Genomic DNA, 24,013 nt, shown 5'->3' on the forward strand with positions numbered 1-24,013 from the left:
CTGTTAACATGCATCTCCGGACTCAGGTCAGAGAGCACAGGGACAGCATGGCATTGCTTCTGTTTTCTCGGGACTTTCCTGTCTTTCCTTGCCATGCAATTAACTTGCTTTGTTACTCTTGTAGATTTTGTTTAGCTTTTTTTTTCTTCCCTACTACAGCATATAGCCTCTCCACCTTTTGTCTCAAGTATGCACCCAAAAGAGAAGTAGTGTACTCTTTCAAGGCCTCATCTACAATACTGAATTCTAACCCTGAAGATTTAGCCCATGATAATTAGTCTCCTTGGCCTAGTAATGTTATCATGAGTTGAAGTGTAACAAAAGAAGATCAAGAAGGGCAACATCTTTTTCTCTCAGAAGACTATGAAGTTAAATTTAAGGTAAATGCAGTGTACATAGATTGCTCCAAAAATAATGCCTCCTATTTGTTTCCATGGAAACTACAACAGATATAGAGTTATCACAATAACACTAATTGATAAGAGAAAAATCTTAGCTACAAAGCACTATTTATCAACATTGTTACCGCCATTAACTGATTCACATGGATGAGTTGATTGAGTTGCTCTTTATTTCGTGGTGTGACAACTGTGCACGGCCCTCTGGAACACTGCTTGTCTTTCAGGTCTCTGTTGCCACTACTGAAACACACTACCCACCACCTCACCGTGCTCACATCCGCTGTTTGGTCTTCAGCCATGTTCAGCAAGTGTCAATGAATGTCAATTGGTGCCATTTTTTCCACGTGGAGGAATTCAATTCCGATGCACTTCCATGTCACACACCATTCTGCCAGACTGCCCCTCTGCTGCCATTTGTCACATGGCAACAAACTGTAATGGAATATTGGTGGGAAGGTTCAACTTTTACTGCCATACCACTAACATCTGCCTCTGACGTCACGGACTGACATAACAACATGGGAGGCATTACTTTGGACCAGCCCTTGTAATTTGCATGACTCATCTCATTTTATTTTATTTCTCAAGCAGAGCTAGCAAATGTTGAAATTTAGGAAAATAAGATCCTCTTTAGACTGTTCTGAGCAAGTGTGACCTACTTTCTTTCTCAACTTGCCATCAAATCTACACATCTTCCTCCAATTGTCATTGTCTTCCAGAAGATTTTAAACTTATGCTTCCTTAGAATTGCTGGGAATTTATCATATATTGAAGTTTTGGTTAAACTTTGAATCATCAAAAATTACTAAGCTGTCTCTTCATTTTCAGAAAGACTGTGCTCAACCATAGAGAAGGAAACAGCTTTCAATTTTTCTATATGAAATTCCATAGAAATGGGAGGAGGACAGGACTCTCCATCAATAAATCCTTTTTATTTAATGAACGCCCAGCACACTGCAGCTGATGGGCCCAGGCAAATCAGGTCAGTGGGGCTTTGCTGTTCCACATCTTCACGTGCAAGGTTTCTCTCAGGATGCATTACTTTGAGATTTCCTTCTCTCTCCCTTTGGACTGATCTCACTATAGCCTAATGTATACAGCAGTGAAATAGATGAAAGCTGACCAAGGGCATGCAGAAGGCAGTACTGAAAATCCCTTTTCCCCTGTTCTTGCTGTCTGATTCCACCCCTTAGAAAGGCTTTTGTCTATGAAAAGCAAAATCAACAAAAAACCGTGTAGATTCATGACTTGCTTTTGTCTTCAGCAGTAGCATTTGATGAATGAACAAAGGGACTGTTTAGCTTCCTGTACTTTCTGAATTCAAAATGGAGAGTACTTTCCAATAACAGTGATTTCTTTCATCTTAGAAATACTCCTTCATAAAGAAAGCATAGCTAATACAAATCACAATGATAGATGTCTATTCCTTGTTTCCTTTGCAACAATTTAGCTGTGTCACTTGTTTCTAATGCCTGAGCATTCACTGTCATCATTCTAAATCTGTTAAATCACAAAAGGATGGAAAATGTTAATAGGAAAAGGAAGAAAGGGGTAATCAACAAAATCTGAGAGACAAGTCCATCTTCAAAACATAGTTGCAGCTGAAAGGAGCTGAAGGCATAAACTCATAGCCAAATTCTAGCTCCTAAATGTAGCTTATGGTGCATCTCACTGAGAAAGATGATTGTATCCCTCTTGGTTTGGTATCCCATTGTGTTTCTGCCTGGAGTAGGGCAGTGACGCATGTAAAGGATGTTTGCATTTAAGTAAGTACTGCGACTGCTGCTGGGACATTGTGCTGATCCTCTAGAAACATGTTACTGGAATGGAGAGAATGGGTGGCCAACATCCCAAGCTTTTCTCCAACATCCCAAGCTTTTCTGCAACTCCACAACTAGTCAGGACTGGAGCTGTAGGTAACAGCTAGAGATCTGTAGGTAACAGCCATCCCATTTTATCCATGGGCTGATATGCAGTGTTGAATGGCTCCAACCTCACTGCTGTTGCTCTACCGGCTCTGCCACCACAAGCGATTCTTGCCAGGCACTGTGTTTGTCTCTCTAAATTCTTCCCGAGTTAATATGTCTAATAAAAGCTTTTTGACCCCTTTCCTGTTATGTGTATCTCCCCTGCTGCAAAGGGTGAATTTGGGGTCAATACGGGGCAATACAGTGTTTTTTGTTTACCAGTAGTAGCACAATTTTATTGCTGCCCTTGCTGTCCTGTTTTGTCCTTCAGCATAGATAGTTCAGCATAAAGTTTCTCTTTCTCTTCTGAGTATGTGGTCTGATGTGTGCCATGCACTACGTGGTAGATATGGCCATGCAATACTAAATCCCATTCCCAGGGAATGGCTAATGTTACTGGAATTGTTACTTAATCCTCTGAAAGCTTTAGTGTTGGAAATGGCACACACAGGCTTGCAAAAAAAACCAAAAAAACAAAGGGAGAAAAGGCCACAAAAAACTGTGGAGTAAACAAGATCTGGTTTGCAGAAGCTGACTAGAGACAGCACAGCATAGGCACTTCCTAAAGTCACAGATTTTCTTTGTTGCCTCTGTGCCTGCTTCCTGAAGGACTGAAGTATTTTCATGGAGTCCAGATGTAAAAAGACAATAGGTCAGTATAATTAAATACTCAAAGCAAAAGCATATCATAGCCACTAAATTGTGTAGTTAACACCAAGAATTAGGCTTCCAATGTCAGAGATGTCATACTGAAGTATCTTAATTATTGAGGTCCTGCTGTAAACTAGACATTGTTGGGAAAGATAAAAGAAGTTACTTTGCTCTCAATAGAGTAAGTTTGCATTGGCAATTTTTATTGATCAGATATCCCTGGTGAACATACTGCATCCTTAGTAATACAGTATTTATAAAACCCAGCAAAAAAGAGAATCCTGACATCCCGTAACAGCTATATAGGATGTGGCATTTTGTGTAAAACAGTAGAGTAGAGTAGGAGAAGCCTCAATGCTGTTCCTGAAAGAGAGCACTCATTCACTTGAGATGTCCAGCTGAATGAGTGACACGAGCAAGGGTTGCAGAATTTGGTCAGTTGGTAGAAACCAAGCATTGATAGAAGTAAGGCCCAGGTATAATCTTTAATATATCCCACATGCACCCTTTCTCATATTTTTCTTTATACACAATTGAAAGGAAACTTATCTAGAAAGTGAGAGGCTGACATGCCACATCATGACATTACTACACCGTTGTGTTTTGTGAGCCATATTCAATGAAACCCTTGAGTGATCTGTTCCAATAATACAGATAACAGCTAGTAGGATGATTCACCCATCAAGCAATAACGAGCAGCCATTGCATCACCTTCTGTTGTTTATTGTACCCTGAGGCTTTTCAGAATACAGTTGCCTTGATAAAAAGATAAAAGAAGAGAACATAAAACTTGGGTGAAAGAAAATTCTTATTAAACTGATTCTACTTCTTGTCTCCTCTTTCTCTGTTCCCTTTACAGTTATTATTAGTAAGGCCGGAGTGTTTGATAGTGAACAGGCATTTGTGTGAGAACCATTATTGGTGGAGTAACACCTCTCAACGAATGTTCAATTCAGTGAATAACTGAGGCCCGAAGAATGAGTGTAGGATAGATAGATAGAGCAAAGTCAAGCCCAAGGCATATGACATTAGTAGTTGAATTCTGAAGGTTTTCTTCCATCTACTTAGATTTTCTGGAAGTCAGTAAGATCTCTGCCCATGCAAGAGATCTGAGTAAAACCTGAGTGATCCCTTAGGCTTTGAAGATATAATAGTGTTTATGTCTCAAGTTCCTTTCAGAGTTCATAATGAGCATTAATTAAATATACCTTAGGGCTCCCTATGCCAGAGCAAAGTACTCGTGCTCTCTTTAAAGAGACCCAGGAAACCAGTCACTGCACGGGAGAAGTTCCTCTAACAGGATTTGGAGTTTCTCCTGGCTCTGGGTCCTTTTTCAAAAGACCCTGAGTTGCTAATCCCTGGACATCCAGGGATTTTTAGGGGTTCTGACTTCTTCCAGCTCCCTGTGTCTTCAGACAGAGATGTTGGTGCTTAGAGCTCCATGTGCCTATATTCTGCTTATCTTTAAGAACAGTAAGCAGAGCATCTAGAGTATTTAGTAGCCAGTCAGTACAAGATGCTGAAGACACAGAATGTACTTAATTATGTGAGGTAGGCATTAAGTGCTAACTTACTAATAAATATACCTGAATCATTAATCTCAGAGATCACAAATAGGAGGTCCCCTCTAGTCAGCAAAGATATAACTCATCACATGCATTTAAGTAATTCAACACATAAATTGTTCTGCGTTCAAAAAGTGGTGTCAGATTTTACTCTGGGTGGATATGTTAGACCTTCACAGTTGAGACTTCATAGTGGGAGAGCTGACAAACCCTCTGTTGCAGAGTACCCTACTTGATGTGCCATCGCAACCCAGAGAGTACAAAGAAATGATGACATCATTTATTATCCAGGAGCCTCACGCTGAAATACTGACAGAGAAAAAACTCACCCATTGTCGTCAGAGCCACTAACCCTGATAAGTTATTCTGATCAAAAGACATTTCATTTATTCTGATCAAATTGTTTATTGGCTGTTTCAGAACCAGCACCCATGGGAACCTTGATAAGCAGAAATTCTGCTACTTGACGTGATGGCACTAGCCATGATCTGTGTAAGCTCACTGCTTGAGCCTAGGGTAACAGCCAGCACCGACTCGATGAGAGGTGACAGAAGGAGGAGGTAATGTTAGGCGCTTTGATAGAACAAGACAGAAAGAGCACTGCAGATTCTTTTCCAAAATAGGCTCAGCATGGGTTGTCAGTCCTGGAATACCAGGCAAATGTTTACACAGCAATGAGTCCCCCCCTTTGAGACAGTCCTACCAATGGAAGAACAAAATCGAAGGCAAATCATCAGCACTCTGTGTGCAAGTGCCCTGCATCCTACCATGTAGCATATGAATTGTATGCACTCCTAAGAATTTCATGCTAATACATTCTATTTTTTTTTTTCTGTATTCTTCCTAAAAGCTTGCCAAGATAAATTACTCTCTCATTTTCCCTAGATGAAATCCAATTTGTGGCACTCCTGATTTGCTGAAATATCTATGGTGCCTCCAAGTTTTTTGTGGTGCACTTGAAAGCAGAGTTTGGTTCATAATTCATGAGAAGTTCGCTTTCATTTTTATACCCAGATTGTGCCATAAATCCTCACATTTTCACTGTCAGCCACCTAAAGCAAGGGAAAAGTTTATAACTTTTGCCCCATGACTAATACAAGGCTTTCCCTGCAGCAAAGTGACCGTCAGGAGGAAACTCACCAGACAGTCTCAGTGACGACGTGGGGGGGGGTTGATGGAAGCCCCTCTGGGACAATGCTTTTTCCTGCTTCTGGAAGTCCCTCCTATTTCCACATTGGCTTCTGTATCCGGTACTTTACCAGGATTCTCTTTCACATCAAAGTATCTCTCCCCAGGCTACACATGTAGGGGCACAGCCTTAGTTTCTATGGGAAATAGTTTTATCCCAAAGGAAAGGGAAAGAAATGTTTGGCTTAAATATGTTTAACGCTCCCCCTTCTGTATAAGGAGGTCTGTTGTTGCACTTTCTGTATTCCCCTGGGATATTAACATGCTCTTTACTGCACTCAAGATTATTTTCTTAGTTGAGGTGTTTAAAACGGACTGTGGGGGAATTTTGCTGTCATCCACACTGGTTAAACAAACATCAGGCTAAAAGTCTGCTAAATTAATGGTAGCTTTTTTTTTTTTTTTCAGTGTGTGTTTTTGTTTTTCTAGTCTTACCCTTAGGATGAGTTGGTTCCAGTTCTACCATTTAAAAAAGCTTTATCATGCAGACAGTGTGAAGTTTCTGCTTCTCTCCTAAAGTTATTCCAAACAGAGAGAGAGCGCCAATGTATGGGTGACAGAGCTGCTGCTTAGGCCTGTGAACAGATGGGGAAGCCACGAATTTGTGTTCTAATTGAAGCCAAGGAACGCATTTGATAAAGAGCTCTGACCAGAGATGATCAGCAGACTCCATATATTGATGAATACCTTGTGCAACCTCAGTCAGCTCACAGAAGGAAAATAAATCTCTGGATACAAGTCTGCTCCTGAGTTGAGTACACCCCTTGAGTATAAACAGCATACACAGAAAAGCTATAGGCTTTGTGATAGCAGTTATCATGACTTAAGGATATTGATGTGATGAGTTTTGTTAGGACCAGCTGACCTAACATACAAAGCAGATGAACATTTTAGTATACAAACCCATTTTTGAGGTTAATGAGAAAACAGGAGTGTTCCTCATTTGACAGTGAATGTGGGATCGTTCAGAATTACACATGTGCTTGCTGGTAGCTATGACTGATATCACGAAAGAAACTCCTGTTGACTTCTGTGGTGGTGAGTTAAACCAACTCAGGACATCCAAACCACACAGACTTCTTAGTCCAAACACTTACAAAACACATATAATTTGTTAGCTCAGTTATTCACTTTTTGAAATCTCCTGAATGTGTTTGTTATTCTACTGTTGGTGCCATTAATTCTTCCCCCATTTCCCTCAGTTGGCATTTAATCTCTTTGAGTTGATTGTTCATGCCTGCAGGATCACTGGGTTTATTTCTACACCAGGCTCTTTGATTCTGCCTGTATTTTGGGGGCTGCTTAGTTTTTTGGTTATTTGAAATGCTTTGAATGTTCCCTTTAATTACACCACTTTGTAAGAGGCTCTTCTGCAAGAGTTGCTAGCTACAACACCCCTGGTTGCCTCAGTAGTCATGATGCTACAGAGAGAAAGCATGAACAAACGTATGTAAACATTTTGTAAAGATGACAGCCACTGAAGTGCAAAATTGACATGTAACCTTCAGGAATCCTTGATTTAGTTTTGGTTTTGTTTTGTTTTTGTTTATTTTATATATTTAGTGTTACTAACAAAAGCTGAAGTGCTTATGGATATGTTAAATTCTTACCACGGAAATATGCAGAATCTGGAAACAGACCTCTAACATCTCAGCCAGAAGTGTGACATTTTTCCTGGGGACAGATTGTCAGCCATGACCAAACATGGCCCAGCAGAATTGAGGATGTATACAAATTGGAGATTGGCCAGAAGAAAGCTACAGGAATGATAAAAGGTTTATAAAGCATGAGTGATGAGGAAATGTTGAATGAACCAAGTTTGTTTAGTCTATAGAAGAAAGACTAGAGGGAAAAGTATGAGTTTTTCAATATGTAAACAATCGCTTTAAAGAGGACAGTCACCATTTGTTCTCCTTGGCCACTAAGAGAAGGACAAAAATAAATCAATGTAATTTGCAGAAAAGACATTTTAAGTTACACTTTGGGAAGAGCTAGGGAGGTCAGTTTCTTCCTCTGGATGTTTTGCTGACATTGGAATTTGTCTCCCTCTTGCTACTTGAAGAAGTACCTGAAGGAGCTTCATTGAGCTTCTCCCAGTGGTTTGGGAGAAATTCCCAACCTTCCATCACATCTAATTCCAGTCTTTCCAGCAAGGAATATGGCTTGTGGTGTCATGAGGGGAGAATGCTGTTGCATATTTTAACAGTCATCACATTAGGCCAATTGTTCTGGGCCCTCACTGCCACCTTGAGGAAGTTTTCAATGCACATGTGTCTTGTGCCATGATATCAGGCTTCTCAGCATGTACCAACAGCCATTGCACGGTCTGATTTGCAGTTCTGTTGGAAACAGCAGAAAGAACAAGGTATTTGCTGTGCCTGCGGCACAGTGACTGTGCTTGAGCTCAGGAAGGGTGTCTTCTGGCCCAGGCAGGTGGTGGGTTGAGGACAAAGTGGAGGAGCAGCTGAAAAAAGTGGATACTTGAGACAGGGTTTTAAAAGCACTGAAAAAACTGCAAGGCTGGTATATTTAGGCAATATGGGAGGTAGCCTGGGAACCTTCAGAAAATGTCCTTCCATCATGTCTTACCTTACAAACACTTTCCAGGGACTTCTAATTTATTTATAATTAATTACTAGTGTATTTATTATTATCAATATTGATTTCAGTTTATGAGGCAAGACACAAAGTTAGCATGAACTATCGTGTGCAAAATCTGAAATACTTCCAGGTTGCTGTGCCAAGTTGATGAGAGCCAGTGCCACACGTGGCATCGAGGAATGCCTTACTGCCAGACTACCAGGAGGACAAGTGTCCTGGAGGCAGAACTGCCTTCAGATGTAGAGGCATACCCGGGTAGCCTCGAGCAGGCAATGGGGAAGGCAGTATACTTCTGAGATTAAGTCCTATCTGTGTCTTAATAAAGACAACTCCTCTGTACGGTATCTTTCAGCATCCTGTTAATTAAAAAGAGGATTAGGATAAATTTACAAAAATAAATAAATTAAAGAGAAAGCAACTTCTGCCAAAAAATGAACTTTCATGTTCTACTCCTGCCTGACACTGACTTCCCAGGAGCCAACTTTCTTAGGGAATAGCCTGTTATCAGATGAAGAAAGGACTGAACAAGAAAGATATTCCTTTGTTATGAAAGCCACCCCCTTCTAACAAGTCTTTCTCCCCCAGCTTTTAATGCTCGCTGACTTACTTCTGATCTCTTGGCATCTTTGTATTTTCCCACCTGTCTATCAACCTCCTCTGAGGGTATTTTCCTTCTTGAAGCTAAACTTTGCAACACAGCTAAAAGAAAGCAAACAGAAATGGCTTCAATCATTCTCATTGCTTAAAAATTCATAATCATTTCTATAGCCAAAGGCAGAAAAGCTAATTATTTACTGTCCCAACCAGTCTTATCACCTCCTGGGAAAATGTGCTATTGAGCTGGCTGCACTGATACATCTGCAGAAATCAGCTCTCAACCTCAGGACCCAAGTGTACTCATCACCAGTGGGAGTTTTTCAGCTTTGAACAGCAGCAGCAGCAGCAGCAGCAGCAGCAGCAGCAGCAGCAGCAGCAGCAGCAGCAGGCTAACTGTGAGGCAGAAAAGTCAGACACTGGGGAGTGGGAAGACAGCAGTGTCATGCTTCTCTCCCTAGAGAACCTTCTGGCCATCTTGACACTGGCATTTACATAAGAGCAAGCTATTTAGAAGAGGATTTTCTTTTTTTCCTGTTTAAAGCGCCATGCAAGAGAAGAGCCAGAATCTGGCTGATGTGGGCAGATACCTGTTCACAGATCTTCGCCGAATGGTGGCTCTGTCTTTCTCTTTGTTTTGTTTTTTTGTTTGTTTGGTTTTTTGCTTGCTTTTTACTGGAAAAACGCCCAGCTGTGAGAGAGTTTGGGGACTAGGACTCACTCTCCCCCTAACCCACCTTATACTGCAGTTGGATCCCACTGGAAACTCTTGTGTATGGACATCCTGTTCCTTATTCCTTTGAAGCAACCTTTTCCCTCTCCTTCTCTGTCTTCCAAGGGCCTTTCATAATCTACCTCTAAACTTAGTTCAGATACAACATTTGTGCCTTCTGCAGAACATGTTCTGGACCAAAAAGACCCTCCCTTTGAGACCTCAAATTCTTTGAACTCCCTCATCCAAATTCACAACAGGCACTTCCTCCTCGTCCTTTTCTTTGAGCAGTCTCTTGCTTTTATTGTCAACTTGAGTAGACTTGCTGCATTTCTCAGCCAATATTAGGAAGATAAACTTGAAAACACAGCTTATGCTGAGGTAGCAGCATGGGCTAATGGAGAAGCCATTTGCTAGTCTGTATGAGAGCAAGAAGCAGCAGAAAACTACAGTGCGAACCTCATTCATTTAGCCGACATCTTCTAAACCACCAGAAGCATTTTAATAGTTTTATTCAAGTTCTCATACATTTTGCTCGTAGGAAAGTTGTACTGTGAATGATACATAATAATGCTAAAAAATCAGATTTCACTGTGACCAAAACTCAGTAAAAATTGAACGGTAAGCAGGCCTGAGTGAGATTAAAAAAAAAGATCTTACTTCTTACAAATAAGTGAAGTATTGGTGGTTTGTAGCATGAAGCCCTTGCAGGAAGCAGGGAGTAAAGGAAAGGAATAATTTGCATCAGTGCCACACCACTGAGGAGCAGAAGGCATGATCTGCAGCATGGTCTTTAGGCCTAGGTCTAAGCTCCAGTACATCCAGACAGCTGCTCACAGGTTTGCTCCTCCTGGTCCTTTCGCACTCTGGCTATGCCCCAACCCCTTGAAACCCAGCTCCCCTTAGCTGGTCTGGCTGCCTTTCCTAGCCCTGTCTCAGCTTTTCACATAGCAGTCCTCCTTCCTAGCCTGGGGGCAGGCCAAGGGCTGCTGCTGCCAAGACTCCCTTGAGCTTGTGAGGGGCAGCATGGCCTCTTCCCAATGCCCAGCTGCAGTATTTGGCTTTGAGAGCTGAGGCTAATGCCAGCATAGTGTACGAGCTTTACGTGAAACCTCTAGATGGCTGAACTGTGCTGGTGGTTTCTGGCAGAAGGCTTACGCTGGCACATGCACGGAGAAGTTTCTGCCTTTTCATTTGTTTTCACTGAGAGCATTCAGTGCTGTTTCCCAGGGCTGCCACAATTTAATAGGTAATGAAAACTCTACATTAATACTGCAAATGGTCACAGTCGTAAAGGAATGTCAAGATTTCTTCATTGTGAAGGCACAGGACTAGCAACCTTCCCCTTCCAGGAAAATGCATACTATCAGCCTTCCCATGCTTTCACTCTCTCACTCACCCACTCAGCACAAATTCATCTTGCGTTGATTGAGTAAATGGTGCAGGAGGATGCTGACATCTGGGTGTTGGCAGTGTGTCTCCCAGATGGCCGACGTTCTTGCTTCCTCCTTTTTCAAGATAAAAGGGTACATTTTACAGCCCGTTCAATGATGTTAGAGAATTGGTCTGAACACAACAAAGTGAATAGATCAACAGTTACATTATCATCCTCTACTGCCCTCTATTGAGGATGGACCCATCTGCAGTTATTCCCAATGCAAAACAATTCTGCTGACTTAGGGGTTCAGCCTCGTGAAAATCACAGCTTTTTTAGCCTGTATGTGCAGTTCAGAAAGCATTTTCATTTGCAAAGCTTAACAGGTATGCTTTCTGACATATTACTGTATCCATTATCGGCAGGTTGTATACATAATGCAAAATTGTCACGGATTAACCATCCGATCCCTTGAAAATACACAGAGAAAACCTACTGTACCAATAACCCAATTATTAACCAACCTGTGAAATAGTTCTGGGACAGGATGAGGTCATGTGGAACCTGCCCTGTACATACAATATGCCAAAGGCTCTTTACTTTCAGCCCTCACCTAATCATCTCTGATTTCAGTGGATGAAATAGCAATTAGCTATACCAATCACACCCAGAATTGGAATGACAATCCACTAATTTCTTAAAAAAAGAATGCAGAAGAAAATCTTCCTCTTGACTTTAAAAACTCTCTCTGGCAATGTGATTCCATGGCAATGTCATTCCTCCTATGGCAATATTTGTGGAAAAATGAAGGAATGTCACAAGTTATAGTGATGCTAAGAGGAAAAAAAGGATAGAAAAGATACCTTATCCTGTATCTTTTTATCATTTATCATCTGAAGATCTCTGAAGGCTTTCAAAGTAATTATTTGCAAAATAATTACTTGCAGGTAATTATCTCAGAAATCACAGTGGACAACCAGACTGAATTTGTTTATATTTTACGAACAGAGAAATTGGAAGAAAAAAGTAGTCTAAAATGTTTACATCCAAAGTGCCTAAAACTGGGATTGTCCTTCTTCTCTTGTGCTTTCAGAATAAATTTTTTCTGTTCAAAGATGTGTTTAATCTACACAGGGACAACATGGATTTCATGCTGCTAAGCTGCATGACCTAAATTTTTTTTTTTAAACAGATATTTCCCACTGTAACATCTTCATCCTGGAGAGTAAGGATGAAAAAAAGGATGTGTTTGGGTTTCAGCTGTGAAGATTTGAAAATAAATTTCCAAGAAAATGCCACCTATTCTGTTTGATGATTCCTAATGAGAGAGAAGGAGAGATTTCCTGGCCTTTCTTCATGTTGCTCCTATTTTCATAGGTGTCCTATGCTGTTTTTAAGTTCTTCCCTTGACAGCAAAACTGTGACAAGCAAAATTTGATTTTCCATCCCTTGTATAGAAAATCATGTAATTTTTACAAAAGTAGGATCTTCACGAGTATCTTCTGAATCATGACTTCCATGAAATGACAGGTTTACATTCCAGCAGCATTCACCCGTCAGTTCAAATCTGAGCTCCCTGAATGGGAGGGGTTGGGATTTTAGAAAAGAATACATGCTGCTATTAGAGCTCTCATGGCATTTCATGAAAGCAATAGGCAGTCTTTTGCCAAGAAAGGATTCTCTCCCACAGACCATCTATGTGGTTTCCATCTGCGCATTAATTGGAAACTGCTTGGGGTAAAAAAGTATTCTGCGTTCCAAATTACAGCTGTTCCAGTACCCTGGAAAGGTGCAGGGAGCTCTCTTCCCACAGTCCAGCCCTCCAAGGGGAAACCACAAGGTCTGGCTGCAGACCTTGAGCAAGGGAAATCTGGGGCATTTGGTTGGTATTGCCTGTACAGAAGTGGAGCATTGTGCGTGGTTTGTCTTTGAGTGGCAAAGGACTACTTGCTGGCTGCACTCATTCTTTGAGTCTTCAGCAGAGCACCTCCTTCTCTCTGCAAGCCATGATTGAAGGAACGTCTATTTTGTATTGTTTCTGCTGGGTAAACATTTCTAATGTCCCCAGAACTGTTTCTGATGACTTCTTTGAGGCACGGGAGCCTTTTACATGAAACACTTAGGAGAAGCCTGGAAACACAGGTGACTCTGAGCACAGCCTGCTAAGCTGGAAAGCAGCAGAGGTTGAGCAGATTGACTGCTCTGGGGCTTTGCTCTTTTACCCAGACCCTTTCTGGAAACTGAGGCTGACATATAGAAAATGACAGGAACCTCAGAGAACAAAAATGTTAGCCAGTAGATAGGCTCTGTGTTGCTTTCACTGGGCAGGGTCTAAGAGTGGCTTATTCTTGATCAATTTATCACAACAGCATTATATCTATGCAAGGGGTAACAGTTTGGATAACAGTCACCTTCAAGGAGCACTCACAGAGCAAATCTAGCTAGATTTCACTTATATGAAGCCTACTTGGGCATCTACCCAATGTGTTTAGGAGATAATAGGCAAAAGCACCAGGAGAAAGGGTCGGTGTGGATTGCATGCCTGTTGAGAAGTTTCTTACACACTTGGGCTCTACAATAAGTCCCCTTGCAACTCATCCTTGGGGTCTTTTAAGAAGAAAAATACAATTTATAAAACATTGGAGTAAGTTTTTAGCATAAGCAAGCTTCATTCTGTGGTTATTATAATGACAGTTGATCCAGGCGGTCATCTACAGATGTTTAGAAACCAACAAGATTTCTGCGTTGATCCAAGATTAAACCTCTCTCTGGTCTGAAATCTGAGCAGTTGATTGACTTTCTCTTCACAACAAATAAATAATGCATAAGAAGAAAGAGCCATACAGAATAGTTGTTAACGTGATTAAAATTGTTTGCAGGTTAATTTTAATTCATTTTAAATGCAGGTTTTATGGAGGGGAGAGTATAGCAAAATGCTATGTAGCAGTTTTCATTGCTACAGGGACTTCACACGACACAGTTAAAGCCCCATCCTGTTTCAGTGGGGCTGGAAGCCTGTTTAGTGCTCCGAAATTATGAAAGCAAATGAAATTGAATAGCAAACAAATAAATTCCAACATGATCAGTGATGATGAGAGAACTCCAACTGGGTTCTCTTGGGAGCAATGATCAAGAATTAAAGTCTTGATTTTTTTAAGCTAACAAATGAAGCTTCTTTATTCTACTTAAATGGGATAAGAGAAGCCCTATTAAAGAGAGCTAACAGTGATACTAATCTGCCAGCCACATCCCTGTTGATTCCAGTAAAAAAAAAAAAAAGAAGAAAGGATTCTAAAATGTTTTACAAAACCCACACAAAATGAGGGAATCAAAAGATAATTCGAAGCTGTGCAGTTCTGAGAAATATACTGAAAATTCTGTTTTCATAAATGAGAAGTGGGGCAGTAGCGTGGGGTACAGCTCTCATCTCTTATGGTCCAACCTCCAGAGCATGTAGCCAGCAGGTTAGCAGCAGTGGTGTATGAAGAGGTGGTGTGAGCCTGGTTGGGGTTTTGCTTTTGTTCTTTTGTTTTTGACTATGGACTTGATCCCCCCCCCAGGCATCCTGCCTCCCTGGGATTACTTGCATTTCTGGCGTGAAGGATCTCAGCAGGTGGCTGTGCAGGGGCAATGTGCCTGCTCCGCAGTACTGGCCCACTTTGCTGGTGCATTGGCAGCCTGTCATATATGCTCATCTCCATATAAATATTGCTTAGGCTCTGAATTTGGCCAGTTGTGAGATTATTGCACCATCTGTAATCTGCATGCTCTGAACCTCCGCCTGGCTTGCTGGCCGCGGGGCTATCTTCACAGCCCTTCTGCATCTCCTCCTCCCATGCCCACGTGTGCTCGGTGGCAGCATCCAGCACTGATGGCTTGGCTGTGGCTAGCAGGGAGAGCTATCGCTGTGAAGATGTGTCAACACCGTCGACTGCCAACACAAGGAAGCAACCTGAACATATGCCCAGAGCTCCTTAAGAATTAAGCAGTTACTGCACAACCTTGCGGGTATTTCCACTCAACCGTGGTGACCTGTGCAAGTTAGATTAATGGCAGAGCAGTGGCATCAGCACATCTTCACAGGGCTTTGTGGGCTAATCCCTCAGCAAGGGGGAAAGGGAGGCAGCCCAAGTGAGATGAGAGAAGGATCTCTTGGCATGGGTGTAACACTAAGGTAGGAAGGAGCCACTGATAAGAGAATTGAAGACAAAATACCTGCACTAGGCTCTGAATAGAAAAGGTGATGGTGGAAAATAAACCATGGTCAAACACTGTAAAGGAGAGACTGAGGAGTCTCCATACTTGGTGATATTCCAAACCCAACTGGACATGGTCCAGGGGCCATGCTCCAGCTGACCTTGCCTTGTGGAGTAGGACTGTGCAGTGATGAATTCAAGGCCAAGATCAGGCCCTCTGAGCAAGTCTCAAAACTTCTACCTCCTGTGAGCAAAAATTCCTACGACGGAATTACGACACAGAATAATCAAGTCATTTATCCAAGTCAGAAAGGATTGGAGTTTTGACTGCAATTTCAATGAGAGGGCAAAGAGGTCCTTTGGGTTGGGCTGTATTTTCCAAAGAACCAGACCTGATTCCTAACACTGGAGATATGCTCAAAGTACAGGGCTATATATTTTAAATAGAAACTCCTTTTAATAACCTGGATTTAATGCATTTTACAATGTATTTATTATCTCACACTGTGATATTTTGTAACTTAGATTTTCAGCTAACGAGTAGCTCATCTAATGAAAATAATGATTTTTTCATGCTGTACTACATGGAAACTTAAAGTATTTCAATTAAACAAACCGCCTCATTAGTGTGCCTTGATAATATAGTTGAGTTTTCTTTGATATGGTCAGAAATATCTAGCATGCTTTTGGGATGCAATCAAACTCTCCAATAAACTTGTTGCTGAAGACAGCTGCCTAGCACCATGTATTTCCTGAGCCGTCAAATGACCTAGTTTAGAAGTGTTTGAAGCCATCTTATACAGTGGAAGACGAACAAATTAACCTTGTTTAACAAGTAGTTTTCAATTTGTGTTCCAGAGCTCTTCTGAGCTCTATCATCTCTGATGGAGTAGCATGGCCTTATTTCATTCTTCCTTATACCGATAATATATACTTAATGCTGCAGCTTTGACAAGCACCTCTCACCTGCTGCATACACCATGGGAGGAGGCACAACCCTTGCACTCAGAATGTATGTGAAGCCACAGGGCTGGTTATCTGAGGTCTGCTTTGCTCTTTTGTGCTCTGGGAATAACAAAATCACAGCCAATGTTGCTTTTCTCTTTGATTTCTTTGCCTTGTTCCCTTGAATATCTTGTTTGAATGAATATTATGGACATAGTAGAGGAACCTGCAGCAGAAACCCATTTTTTTGCATAGCCAAGATTAAACTGAGCTACTGCTTTGCAGCAGAAGATTTGAGGGAGTGCAGCTAGTGTTTGTTTGGACATGGGGTCAGACCTTCAGCTATTATAAATCAGCATAGTTCTGTATAGGGAGCTGGTTTTTATCAGATGAAGATCTGGGTTCACATTCTTGTCATTTCTCTGAGAATGAACTATTCTGTGTAGCCCTATTTCTACATAAGGCTAGTGTACCTTAAAGTCACAGCAAGGTGCTGTAGTTCAGGCCCTTTCCTTGGAAAATTTGGTTCAGATCTGGCTTCTGTCATAGGCAAAGTGAGTTACAGGATATCTCTGTGATCGTAGAAAGTAATTAGACGCTCCTCAGTCAGCTGCTGTGGACCATATGTCAAATTCAGGATATCTTGGCCTTCTATTTATATTCCTATAAAGCAAAAGCAAATGCAAAGATATTTCTCAGGTGCAGCCTAGTCCCCATTCCAGTGTACCTGTGGTAGCCTTTCCTTTCTCTCCAGTCCCCAGCCAGTTCTCTGAAACAGCACTTTGGTGTGGCTCTGTATCATTTTTAGAAATACATTAACAAACAAACAAGCAAAGAAACAAACAAACAAAAGAGCTTCTCACACAGCAAAACTATCTGGTAGGCTGTAATAAATTTGGGAAATGATACCATATCTCCCATCAGCTGTTATTTTTCCCTCAGCGGGAAAACTAGTCTGGACCATGTTACTTTTGTTTCTAATCAAGATAATTGTTGATGCCTTTTCTTCCCAGCTCAAAGCTATTTGCCCTTGCCGTTTGCAAATAAATATTTACAAGCTCCCATCCACCTACACCTGCCTGTTAGAAAAACCTAAATTCTAAGCTTAACGTAAGTTGGCAGTGTCCCTTTAATCAAAATTTAATGCTTATCTTCAATCTCCTCAAAGCACATAAAGTCTTGAGGCTTTAGAAGAGAAGGAATCATTAGTGCTGCAGCCTGCTGCTGCTTTCCGGTGAGTGGGAAGTTAGACCACAAGGAGTTATACAACCATAGGCACTGTGCTGCCCTGCACAAAGCTCTGTTTCAGGGTCAGTCCATTGGACTTTTGGTCCTTTGTTGTCAGTTAGCCTGGGACGTTAAGAAGAGTTCAGTTCCCATGCAGTCATTCTGCGCTCTGGACCTGTAGAAAGCCTGGCTTGGGAGCAAGCACTTGGAAAGCCAGCTAGGAGCTGCTCCAAAATCTTGGCCTCCAATCTGTGAGTATGCAGCTCAGAATCTCACATAAGGAACAGACTGTCTGATCCCGAGCATACGCCAAGTTCACCACAGCTTTACAAAAAAATAACACCTTCTGGGGTTTTTGCCATGCACAGCAAAGTGCTGTGTTGCAGAAATATTTTGTGGGCTGCTTTCTGTCTGATAGATAACTTGCAGCTCCGCAGGCACAGCTACCAAACATTCATCCAGGCATTTCTTTTAGCACAGCGTCACATTTTGTGCTGCTATCAAGCCATGTAACATGCTTTCTGTTTTAATATGCTCTGTTATTTTCTCCTCAAAGCATTTCCTTTTTCTCCCACATTTCTTTCAACCGTGGAGATCTTGTGCTATCTGACATTATTTCCTTGTTACAAAACTTCTTCATAAATATAGATGTATATAGTAACAATAGACCTTATTTTTTTCTTGTAACCACCAGTAAATGGGTATCCAGACACCTAGCTAGATATTCCAGTGTGTTCCTAATTGTTAAGATCTAATTAGGCTGTGCCTAGCTAAGAATATCCACAGCCTTATGCACGCATATGGTCTCTCTCTCTCTTTCCTCACCCCTTCACATTTACCATGTGGAGTAGCACGCTGGGCTTTTATCATTAGAGGGTTTGGTTCAGATCTAGCTTAAATGGTAAGCAAAATTGAGTTTCAGAAAATCATTCCAATCATTGCAAGTATTTGCCTAATCTTTAGCATGCTATAGCACAGTCATTACCATTTACAGTATGTTGGAGTTATAGCTTTTAAAATATGTTCATTGTCGCAGCAGGGCACTACCTTGATAGCTCCTGTAGTGAAAACCAGTGTGTGGGGACCATACACTGCAGGCAACACAGCGTTACAGATTAAAGGACTGTAGTCCTGGTTCAGTGAGTTAACAGTAGATCATTGTAACAGGGTGAATAAGGCCTCAGGATGCATTAATCTATACAGTAGAGGCATCCAAAGGGGTTCTGTTACCTTCTCACCTTCTTAAAGAAGGCGTTTATGAAGAAGAAGGGTATAGAGCAATGGGGAGAAGGCAGGAGACATTTTTTTTCATAGATGTAGTGCTATAGTACGTATGTGCTTAACAGAAGGGGGAAGGGAGGATGCTTTCTTCTGTCTTCATATGATGAAAATAAAAAGTGATCAGGATAGATTTTTGTTATCCTCTGGGCATTAGAAGCTTAAATGCAAAATGCATGACTTATTACATCTAGCCAAATCTTAGGGGTAAATATGCAGTACGGGGAATTAGTTGTCGTTAATTGGACTTACGAGCTGAATTCCCAGGGTGCTGCACTGAAAGCAATACCCCCTTTGTTTTAATATTGAAACAGGGAGAATCTGGCTCTGTGGTGGATTCATTTCAATACACCACAGCAGAGCATGCTGCATCATTTCCATCAGGATTTTCAGGCTTTTGTTCTAGGAGCCAGTCTAGTCTGCACATGGCTGACAGAAGAAATGATCAAGTAGCAATCCCAAGAGCACAGGCCACAGGTCACACGTCTCCCCTAACACCCTGTTTTAGCTGATCCTTCTAGCAGAGTTAATTGCCACTGGTATAATCCAAAAGGTAACAGAAGAACCAGGCTAGTCTACGTGTTCCTGTGAGTAAAACATCTCAAAGGAACGTTCCTGGTGCTCCTGAAGTGCTCAGGGAAATAACCTTAGGGAAGCGTTTAAATGAATTACAAACCTCTTATAGAACCTAAGCAGCAAAACCTTCCTGTACCTCTTCATCTATCTTTAAATCACGCACACAGATATATATTTTAAGGATACACTGATGCATGGTTGACTTTTCGTTATTCCTTACCTCTCCCCTCACCTCAATACGGTCAGTATTTTCCATGAGAATTCTTTGTATTTTAAGGGGCAAAGTCACAGCAAAATATCCAGTATGCCACCTTAGACGTTTCACCTCTCACTCGCTGATTGGTCCCCACACATTCAGAGCAGTTTTATTGTTCAGTGGACTAGAAATGGAGTCTAGACTCTACCCTTTTCACCTCATGTTGGGGATCATTTAAATTCATAGCAGATGGCTTTGAGTCATTTCTTGTGGTGGCCAGCTTTGTGAAAAGTAGTAACCACTTGTTGAAATTGGTGTTTACTTCTGCAAATAATAAAATATTTCTCTCCACACAAGCCTAGAGATTTTTTTAGATAGTAACATAAGTTTCCCTCATTCTTAAGCTGAGAAAATTGGAGTTAGGCCCATTAGAACTAGCACTTAGGTAACTAGCTTGCATATGTGTTTGGAAGATCTTGTAAGGCCACAAAAAGACACTCCATTACAGATACCCAAAATTAAGGTAACCAGTGTCCAGTGACTGATGGCGCTGCCCTTAATTGTCCTTTTCCAAGCCCGCCATAGGAATCCGTGCCAGGGAAGCGCTTTGCCACTTTGATCCCCGTTTCAGGCACCAAACGCACATCCTCTGTGCAGCGCAGGAGAAAGGCAGCTGCACGGCTTGCTTCAAGCAGCTGCCGTTCACGGGAAGGAGCAGAGATGCTCTCATCTCGAGTAGCTTGGGAGACATTTCCAGTATGAATCTTTCTGGAGATGTGAACTGCCTGTGGCATTATACACATTTCTGGGAAAAGATTGCCTTCGTGCCCTTGATGCCTGGAGGGCCAGAAGGCTTAGACGTGAGCAGCAGACAGGATTTAGCTTGCATTTGGCACTGAGGATGAAACACAGCACAGAAGAGCTACCCAGAGTCCCTTTATTTTATCATTGCTCTGTACGATGGATGGGCGGACCAGCATAACACCGCTGCACCAGGAGGACCTATGGGGGAAATGTGGTGGGCCAGGGACCGCTCCCTCACCTCAGGGACGAGATGAAATGCAGCTGCGAAAATTCATGGAGAATTCATGTCTCAGCACGTGCTCTGCCCAGAGGCTGGGTGCTGTGCTCCTCCTAAAGACTTCTGCAGGGGGAAGGGAGTGTGCACAAAGCCTGTTTAATTAGGCTTTGTGTGGGAAGGACCAGCTCCATCCCAAGTGGGATGGAGGATTACACGTCTCCTCCAGATGGCAAGATATTTTTTTTAAAGGCAAGGGAAAATAAGCAGGTGTGTGCATGGGGCCTACCTGTATTGGTTTTAATCAGCAACTTTAAGCAAACTCAGTGTTCTCATCAGAAAAGGGGAAAAATAAACAGCTGAGCACTGTGATTCATTTACACTTCAAATATACTTTGAGTTGGTTATTCCTCAATTAATCAAATAGCTGGTGTATCCCTAAAGTAGTATAAAGTGACACGCTGTGTGAAATCAATTTTCCCTTCCAAAATCATTAAATTCAGTAGCCTGTGACTACATCCCTGCTAATTCTAGTACCGGTCCTTTCATCCTCCATTAACTTTGGCACGCCTAACAGGCTGTCAAAAATAATTTCCCAGAACGTAAATAATTCAGAAATTAAAAATTAATAAATAATAACAGAGAGCTACTGGGAGATAGACTGGGTCAATTAGTCAGCTCTGCATTCTGTTTCTTCGCAGCAGGGGGGCAGCCACATTCGTTACTGGAATCTTTCCTCCGATTCCTAGGTCTGATTTACGGCTCTTCATTACTGGATCCAGTCAGACACAATTACCTCCATCACTATCTCAGTTCCTAACTTCAAAGAAACACACATTTTCTTGTCTGCTTTTTTTCTCCTTGCAGCAGCCTCAGCTTGACGTCCCTGGAATTTCTTCCATGCGGACTAATTAATAAGACTTTGACTTATCATATTCACTTCTCTTCTTTGATGTCCTACCTTAGTCAATCATCCTATTTAATTAGAATTTCAATGATAACTTTACTTATCTCGTGGCTAGATGTAAATTAAAATAACGGGATTTTAATTCTCTTTCTTACGGGGTTATGACATTTCTGACAGAAAAAGTTTCAACCCAAATATGATGTTATGTACTTTCTATGCTCGGAGTGCATTCCACTAAATTGTTTTTCCCTTTGCTACAAAATAATTTTGCTTGTTTAACAAGCTCCACTGAAATGGAAATGAACTACAGTTTCTTGTAAAGTAATTTGCACAGGTCCATGTTGTGAAAGGTTACATTGATATAAATGAATATCATCACTGTGACACGTCACGTATTTAACAAGGAAAGATGATGTGATTTTTAAGGTGGGGGGGGGAAGGGGAAGAAAAAGACTCCAGAGAGACTATGGACCACAGGACTTCTTCCTCTGTGCTCTGTTTCAGTCGGCTCCTAGTACATTTGCACGGCTTCTTGCTCTCTTTCCTCATTTAAAGATCTATTCCCGCTGTTTGTATTGGAGCAGCACACAAGATTGGATTCAGATTTAAATGAGGCATTTCTGAAAGACATACCTACTGCTGCTAGAGTTAACAGGAGCAGTACATCCCTCTGCCAGCGCTTTCTTTCTCTCTTTTGGCACCCAATACGTGCTTGCACATGGGCTTGCTTTCCTTCCTGTGCCTTTGAGAATTTGCCAGTCTATGACACTGACTGGACGTTGACAGGATAGAGGCAAATAAAGGTGACAACAATCACTCCTCTTTAAACTGAAGCTTATCATGCAGGAGAACCCGTGTATCTGCAGAGGCTGCTGAATCATAGGATCGATGGGAAGAGGCTGGTGGAACAGCAGAATCCTAGTAGGGCTTGGGAGATCCATTGAAGGGAGGCATGAGGGTCACGAAAGCAAAGAATGAGGATTTTCAGAGGTCCTGACAGGCTCGTCAGGCCTTACCCATGTTGGTACTTGTGCTTTTACTGAAATGGACTTTTCCATGTGAGGATGTGAATGGTTATGTACATAGACAGGGATTTTCAGAGGAAAGGAAAGTAAGGAGAGAACTGTGTAAAAAGAAAGCAAGGATGGTTAGCATAGAAAGAAATGGTCTTAAACTATGAACAAAGCAATCTTTTTGGTATGTTAAATGGAACATGGTGACAACTGGCTGGCCCATGCAAATGCTACGCTAATCTGCCACCAGAGATGGTTATCTTTCCAGTCATCTTTGTCAGAAAAGAGTTCTCTGGTTTCACACTGACAATAAGCAAATACATCCTGGAAACCTCATGGTTTCCTAAGGAAAAAGGCTGCATCCGCAGGCCCTATGCTTCCACTTTCCTAGCAGGGAAAAAATGCTTTTTATAGCTGCCACTGGTCCATTTCCAAGATGGTGGGCTGTGCATTTGCTATTCCATCCTCTTCCTTGTATTCAGGGAAAGAATGGAGGAGTCAATGAAAGGACTTGGAAAAACCTGCTCCCCAAAGAGGTGGTTTGGTCCTATGAAGAAGTATAAGTAATGGGGAGAGCTCCGAGCTCCTCCTTCAAATATTATCCCCACGCTAGATTGCACTAAACCAGTTGTCATAAAACTAACATTTGTACATGCTCTCACAACTGACTTTCCTGACAACCCTTTTCCTCTTGAAAGAAACTGAGAACGATTGAAAAATTAGGGCAGAGCATCACTGGCAGTGAGCTGCTGGCATTTAAGTGACAGCTTCTAAATTCACATCAGTCAAGTTCAGAGCCAGTTGAGTGAGCCCCAAAAATACCAGTACTGTTGTTCAGTAATAAAGCGGTAACCTGTTGCACTTGCAGCATCTCATCTAAACTGTTCCATCATCATTTAATAGTGTTGTTCTTTTAACAATTGGATTCTGTTACACTTTTATATGTAGGCAGGATTATTTAATGGGATTTAATTGGCTTTCTTATTCCCCTCGGGGTTCAGGGCTTAGAAAGTTCATATTAAAGACTCTAATTGCTCTGAAATGTACTTGTTGTCTGAAATATGCTCCAATTTTAAGTATACCCTAAAATCTAGTTCATACATATTTTCTCTTCCTTTGTGAATTAGAAAAATTTTGGTGTCCATAATTTGCACTTAAAAAGAGTCAATAATTACCCTCCCCCCCCACGCCCCCCCCCCAAAAAAAAAAATAAAAAAAAAAATCACAGATTGAAAAGAGGGAGGATGTGGCACGTTGAACTGCGAGCCACGAATCCATCAATAAGGCCAGCAGCACACATCAAAGGCTTCTGAGCGTGTGCTCTGCAAAAGCAAAGCTGAGGCAGCTAACAAGGCGTCCAGCTTTGCATGTTTCACGTGCAGCTCTCTGGCTACAGTGGCACAGCTACGTGTACTTCAGGTGCGTGACCTTTGGGGCCACCCCGCTGCCAAAAGCTGTGTCCTTGCAGCACCTCAAAGAAAAAGAGGGAAGAGGCAGGAACCGTAACTTCCAGTGGGTACAGGGGCGTAGCACCGGGGCCTCTTTGGGCCGTACCCAGCCCCTCCCACATTACCCTCCCCGTAATCCTACAACATGGCGACGC

The 24,013-nt window shown here is 41.8% G+C and overlaps 1 protein-coding gene across 1 annotated transcript in view; it reads right to left on the minus strand.

Annotated features, from left to right (window-relative positions):
• The window catches only part of ETNPPL (ethanolamine-phosphate phospho-lyase), a 339,765-nt gene that overhangs the window by 247,231 nt on the left and 68,521 nt on the right, over positions 1-24,013 (minus strand). The window lies entirely within an intron of this gene.

The sequence above is a fragment of the Tympanuchus pallidicinctus genome, unplaced genomic scaffold (genome assembly GCF_026119805.1).
Source record: "Tympanuchus pallidicinctus isolate F22 unplaced genomic scaffold, pur_lepc_1.0 scaffold2, whole genome shotgun sequence".
NCBI lineage: Eukaryota > Metazoa > Chordata > Aves > Galliformes > Phasianidae > Tympanuchus > Tympanuchus pallidicinctus.